The sequence below is a fragment of the Bison bison genome, unplaced genomic scaffold (genome assembly GCF_000754665.1).
Source record: "Bison bison bison isolate TAMUID 2011002044 unplaced genomic scaffold, Bison_UMD1.0 scf7180017864149, whole genome shotgun sequence".
NCBI classification, from domain to species: Eukaryota; Metazoa; Chordata; class Mammalia; order Artiodactyla; family Bovidae; genus Bison; species Bison bison.
This window is the reverse complement of record NW_011494721.1, coordinates 3,387,341-3,393,776: the sequence shown is the minus strand read 5'-3', so window position 1 is coordinate 3,393,776 and position 6,436 is coordinate 3,387,341. Positions and strand designations below refer to the sequence as shown.

The following is a 6,436-nucleotide window of genomic DNA, read 5'->3' as shown; positions in this document are numbered from 1 at the left end:
TTTTTTTTTTTTTTTTTTTTTACAGAGGGTGTGGTACAATTTCAGATTTGTTGTTGTCATTGTTGATGTTTAGTCGTAAATCGCGTACAACTCTTTGTGACTTCAAGGACTATAGCCTTCCAGGCTAATCTGTCCATGGGATTTTCCAGGCAAGAATACTGGAGCAGGTTGCCATCCCCTTCTCCAGGGGATCTTCCCAACCCAGGGATCAAACAGCATTGGCAGTTGGATTCTTTACAGCTGAGCCATCAGGGAAGACAATTCAGATTCCTGAGCTCTATATCAGCCCAGTTAAAAATGTCTATTTCATCTTCATGAATTTGCCTCAGTTATATTTGGAAATCCCTGTACCCTCAAAGCCTCCTTTACACGATGCTAGTACCATATCAGTTTTATCACCCTCAGTGTTTGTATGGTATATCTTTTCTCATCTTTTTACCTTTCCATGTTATAATAAAACTTCATTTCTGCTTTCTAACATTGAATTTCATATCATTTTTTCACATATTTTCTTCTTTTGATCCAGTTACAATGGAAAACCCATTCCTAGCTTGAGGGCCATACAAAAATAAGCAGTGTGCCAAATTTAGCATCACTTGGCATTGCTCTGCAATGCAGAATAAACTTAATCCTATCTACAATGCTGGATTCAAAATTCAGAGTTCATTTTTATTTGCTCACTTGGTATTTATTGATTATTCAAATTGGGAAAAGCGCTGCAAAGTTGCAAAAATAAATAAATAACACAAGTGAAAGTGAAAGCTCAGTAGTGTCAAACTGTTTGTGACCCCATGGACTATAGCCTGCCAGGCTTCTCTGTCCATGGAATTCTCCAGGGCAGAATACTGGATTGGGTAGCCGTTCCCTTCTCCAGGGTATCTTCCCAACCCAGTAATCAAACCAGGGTCTCCCGCATTGCCGGCAGATTCTTCTCCAGCTTACCTATGAGGGAAGCCCCCAAAATAACTCAAGCAGGACTCTATGTATTAGAAATATGTATTGGAAATATGTATTATTTCCAAAAGGAGAAATAATACATTTAAATGTGTAGAAAATCCAATATTAAATGTGGTAAGTGAAAAAGGGGTATTATGGTAAATACTGGGCATTGATTTGAAGTTTTTTTTGAAAAGGAATTTGCATGCAGTAAAAACCACAGGTGTATAGTTTGAGAAGTTTGACAAATGTGTACTCCTGTGTAACCACCATCCCAGTCAAGGAAAAAAGGTATCTCATTACCCTGAGAAAATATAATTTGCCCCTTTACAATCAAGCGTTCACCAAGATCAACCATTACTGAGATTTGCCTCAAATTAAATTAGTGTTTTGTGTATGTAAATAAAATCCTACTGTATGCCCAATAATAATGATGGATTTGTCTATTTCTCTCTTAGCTCCAACAGTTATTACTTATGATTTGCTGAGCTCTGTTATTAGGTACAAACCATTTAATATTTTTAGATCCTTTTGTTAAATTGATTCTCTTAAAATTATAAATATTCATTATACCTGGAAATACCCTGTGTCCTGACATCTACTTTATCTGATATAAGTACGGTCATGTCAGTTTATTTTATTGTGCTTACATAGTATATCTTTTCTGATGCTTTCACTTTCAACTTTCCTATGTTTAAAATTCATCTCATGTATACTGTATACTCATGTCTTTGCAGGTGGCTCAGTGGTAAAGAATCTGCCTGCCAATGCAGGAGACCTGCTTTCAATCCCTGGTTTGGGAAGATCCCCTGGAGGAGAAAACAGCAATCCACTCCAGTATTCTTGCCTGGAAAATTCCATAGACAGAAGAACCTGGTGGGCTACAGTTCATAGGGGTCATAAACAGTCGGACATGACTGAGAATGCAGACACACATACTGTATATAGACAGAATTTTGCTTATTTATCCAATTTGTCAATCTTTGGCTCTTAATAAGAGCACTAAGTACACTTATATTTTGTATAATTAGTGATGTTTGGGGGTTCAATTGTACCTTTTTACTATTTTCCCTATTTTTTGTCATCTGTCCTTTGTCTACTGTTTAGCCATCACTGCCTTTAGTTTGCTGCTTTTCATTTCACTTTTTTTAATTTTGAAGGGTCACTGCAAATTCTCATAAATTCTATGAGAAAAGTTGCCTCTGGATGGTTGTGCCTAGGAATCACTGAGAAACAACAATCCCATGTAGAGCAAACAGAGTGGTTGAGCCAGGCAGACTACACAGGTCAATGTGTCTTCTTTCTTTCCCCCAACTCAATACAAGCTAAGAGAAGACTGAGTCGCAAATCCACGATAAAGCAACTGACTGGGGCCTGGGAGGCAGAAGATGCAGAGCACAGGCTCCCCCAGACCAGGATTCAGGTAGGTGATCCCCAGGAGAGTCCACTCTAAGGACTGAGGCTGGCCCTCAGTACCTATTTGTAGATAGTTAGTGGGTCTCAGTTGTTCCAAATACTGAAAATTGATGTGTGAACAATGACCTTGGGTGTTCTCTTCAGCTGTGTTCTAGACTGGGACCTTGTACGGCCTTCCATTTTCACAAAGAACTTGTAGAATGTGGAAGGGAAGAGAGAGGGTTCCAATCACAGCATCTCTCACCCCTTAAGGCAAAATCTAGTGAGGGCCTGCTGAAGCTGAAGCTCCAAAACTTTAGCCACCTGATGTGAAGAGCCAACTCACTGGAAAAGACCCTGATGCTGGGAAAGATTGAGGGCAAGAGGAGAAGGGGGTGACAGAGGATGAGATGGTTGGATACCATCAATGAACTCAATGAACTTGAGTTTGAGCAAACTCCAGGAGATAGTGAAGGACAGGGATGCCTGGTGTGTTGCAGTCCCCAGGGTTGCAAAGAGTCAGACACAGCTTAGGAACTGAACAACAACAACAACAAGGGCCTGGATGAACACCTTTTATTAAAAAATCTTCAGTGAGGTGAATTGCAGTTCCTATTGCTGTGGATTATCCAGACTCTTATCTGAGAAACCAGAGGTGAATAATGATATTGGGAAGCCAGCCAGGTCCAATAAGAAGACACTTTTGGTGAAATTTAACACCCCAAGGTAGTTTCTTCAGACCTGGGACCAGAATGTACATCCAAGGGAAAGACCATTCTGCTGGTGCCAGTTCTCTAGCAGAGGTTGTTGGTTTGGATTTCCTCCCATCCCCATGGTTACCGAGATCCAGATGGGCTATTCAAGGTGTGGTGAATATAGAATTGATCCACCTTCTAGGAGAGCTGAGTGCAGACTAGTTGGGGTCAGTGGTCACTTGGTGGGTCCTCTGTCAGCAGTCCATGCTGAGGTCTACATCTCACAAACAGGGTGCAGGATCAAAAAACAAAGACTGCATGCAGTCTTGAGCTTAATACTACCTCTGTGATCAGAGTGGTCTCAGTTTCAAAGCCTCATCTAGCTGACACTCGGGAGGATGTTCCATTTTAAAAAGTGCTTTTACACTTTTGTCCAAGGCTTAGATTGTTTTAAGTGTCCTGTCCTTTCCTTCTCATCTCACATCCCCCTTTCTGTTATTGATGTACAATGTCCAAACATAAACATCAGTTACATTTATCGTATGGCCTATGAAGAGGGAGGGTACAGGCATATTTCTTCTTTCTCCCTCTAGAAGGATAGGAAGTTTCTCCCAAACCCATGTGTACTGTGATTGAAACTATGGAATTGGGGGATAAAGTCTATGGGTGAGGTTATTCCTTTGCTCCATTCTTGACAAGTCTTTTCTTCTCTTGTCTTGCCTTGGAGATGGAGGGCATCATGTGTTTCAGGGTAGAGAGTGTTCTCCTGGCTGACTGGGGATACCACTGTCAGGACTCATGAAATGACTGACCCTGTGGAGAGCCTGGCCTGGACTGGGGCGCATGAGCATAAGAGGAAACCTCAGTTTTAGCCACTGAATGACCCTGTCAGCTTCCTTGTCTTCCCATGGGGAAAAGGATCATTAGGACAAGAACTCTTTAAGGATCTCGCATGTGTCCTCAGGCACAGACTTGGTGTGGCCTGTGGTTCTCAGATCTGTGACTATCTCATGGTATTTCCTACTTGCCATGGTTATGTCTCCAAAGAGAGAAACAGTCTTATAATCATGATTTTCTGCACATCCCAGGAAACATCTCTTGTTCTAGCTATCAGGAAAGACATGAAAGCTGATCTGGCCTCCTAACAGAAAATATGAGGTTTTTATTTGCAAACTCTTTCTCCAGATCTGCTACATCTTTTTTGTCTTAACTTTTCTTCATTAGTAGTGTACAAAGAATTCCGTGTGTTCTTTGGGGCTGCAGCTTCTTTCAATAGAGAACACATTCACATCTCATTTAGAATTTCATTAAAAATACCCCTTTTCTTCAGGAGATTCATTTCTGCAATGTAGCTCAGACAATTGATTAAATCTTGGATTAGGGCCTCACCCAGGTGACCTTGAATATTCTGTTTGTATTAGAATTACCCATCTTTGTATGCCACCAAGCCATTTCCTGAAAACACATAATCATATCTTTTTTAACCACATCATTTTCCAGCTTCTCTTGCACTTTATCAAAAGTCAACCCACCTATTACTCAGATTTTGATCTTCTGCCTCAATTTGTGCAGAATGCCATTTATTTCTTTCATAGTTTCCTGGCAAGAGGCCAGAAAGGTCAAGGAGGGATAAGATGGTGCCAGGAACCCTCAAACCCCTAGTTTCCATCTCTCCTCCCTTACTTTCTGTTAAATTAATGATATAGTAATAGATTGTTTTTACTATTCCACTCTACCTCCTATGCAGAATTTTGTTTTTCACTGTTTCAATTAGTTTTCTACTGGTTAATATAGAGATGACAATATGCTCCCTTAACTTTTCATCTCCCTGGAATTAATATCTAATTAATTCACACAAGGCAATAATTATTTTCAGTCTCATTTTCTTCTGTTGGATCCACTTCCTGTGATGACCCTTGCAACCCTGCTCTGTTAGTTCCCGATTCTCTTAAGTTTTGTTTTCCTTAAGTCTTGTTTTCTTTATTTTACCTTCTTTTTTGAAGAATATCTTCACTGTATATACCATTCCAGGCAAATGTACTTTATTTTTTTAAGCACTTTAAAGATACCATTTCATTGCTATCTCTCTTCCACCAGCTGTCCTGTTCATCTTCTGCTGTATACATTGCTTGTTCTCTTTCTTTCTCTCCCTTTTTTCTTTTTTCTACCTCCCTTCTCTCTTTCTTACTGGGTGCTTTTGAGATATTTGCTTTTTATATCATTAGTAGTATTTTCACCAGGCTGAGACCTGGTGTAGTTTTTATTGTATTTATCCTGCTTGGGATTTCTTTCTTCTTGGCTCCTTGGACTGATGTTTTTAAAAGCTTAAAAATTTTATTTGGTGTTAATATTTTTTCTTCCCATTTTTACTTCTCTTCCTGGGACATCAATTACATGTATATTAGGTTCCCTGCATACAAACAGTTCTGTTCCAAGAGGACATTCGTAAGTCCAATTTGTTGGTTAAGTCCAACAAAATTAGTCTAGGTACCCCACTATTGGCTATAGTATTGCACCGTAATAGGGTTTGTAATATTTTTCACTCAAATAATACACAAAAATAAACATAAAAAAATAAAGAAAGCATTTTTAATCTTACACTATGGTACCTTGAAAAGCACAGTAGTATAGTACAAGAGCTGGCATCCAGTGAATAGGCAAGAAGAGCTACTGACTGGAAGAGGGAGAGGTGGTGTGCTAAGGTAGAGCTGAAGGATTGTCAGCAATAGGAAATGGAGGACAATCTGCAATTTCGCTTGTGCCTGACACTGATGGCACAGGTTCCAGTTCCTTGCTGGAACAAGATGCATGCTCACAACTTCAAGAAGGTTCGTAAGTTTAGGTTTGTATTTAGACTGTTACTATCACCACCTAAGTCTCTGTGGCTCTATTTTTTCAAGCTTCCTTTCTATATCTGTGCTTCAGATTAGATTAGTTTCTATTTACTGATCTTCAAGTACATATTCTTTCTCTATATTGTCATTATTCCCCTCCAATAATTTTATTTCAAATATTGTATCTTTTTAGTTCTAAGATTTATATTTGGTACTTTTAAGAGAGATTTCAATCTGTTCTGAAACTCCTTACCTCTTTAACATTCGATTCATCTTTGGCTATAAATTATTTAACATATCCCCAACAGTAATTTTGATGTATTTGGCTGCTAATTCAAACAAATGCACCATCTAAGTATCTTTTTCTATCCACTTGCTTTCTACTTTGATTATAAATTTAATTTTCTTGCCTCTTCATATATCAAAAAAGTTTTAACTCTATGTAAAACACTATTCTGAAGGAGATCAGCCCTGGGATTTCTTTGGAAGGAATGATGCTAAAGCTGAAACTCCAGTACTTTGGCCACCTCATGAGAAGAGTTGACTCATGGGAAAAGACCCTGATGCTGGGAGGGA

The 6,436-nt window shown here is 39.2% G+C and overlaps 1 pseudogene; it reads right to left on the bottom strand.

Moving 5' to 3' along the window:
* Nucleotides 1–3,949: 3,949 nt before the first annotated feature.
* On the bottom strand, nt 3,950–4,619 carry LOC104989297 (annotated as a pseudogene).
* Nucleotides 4,620–6,436: the final 1,817 nt, after the last annotated feature.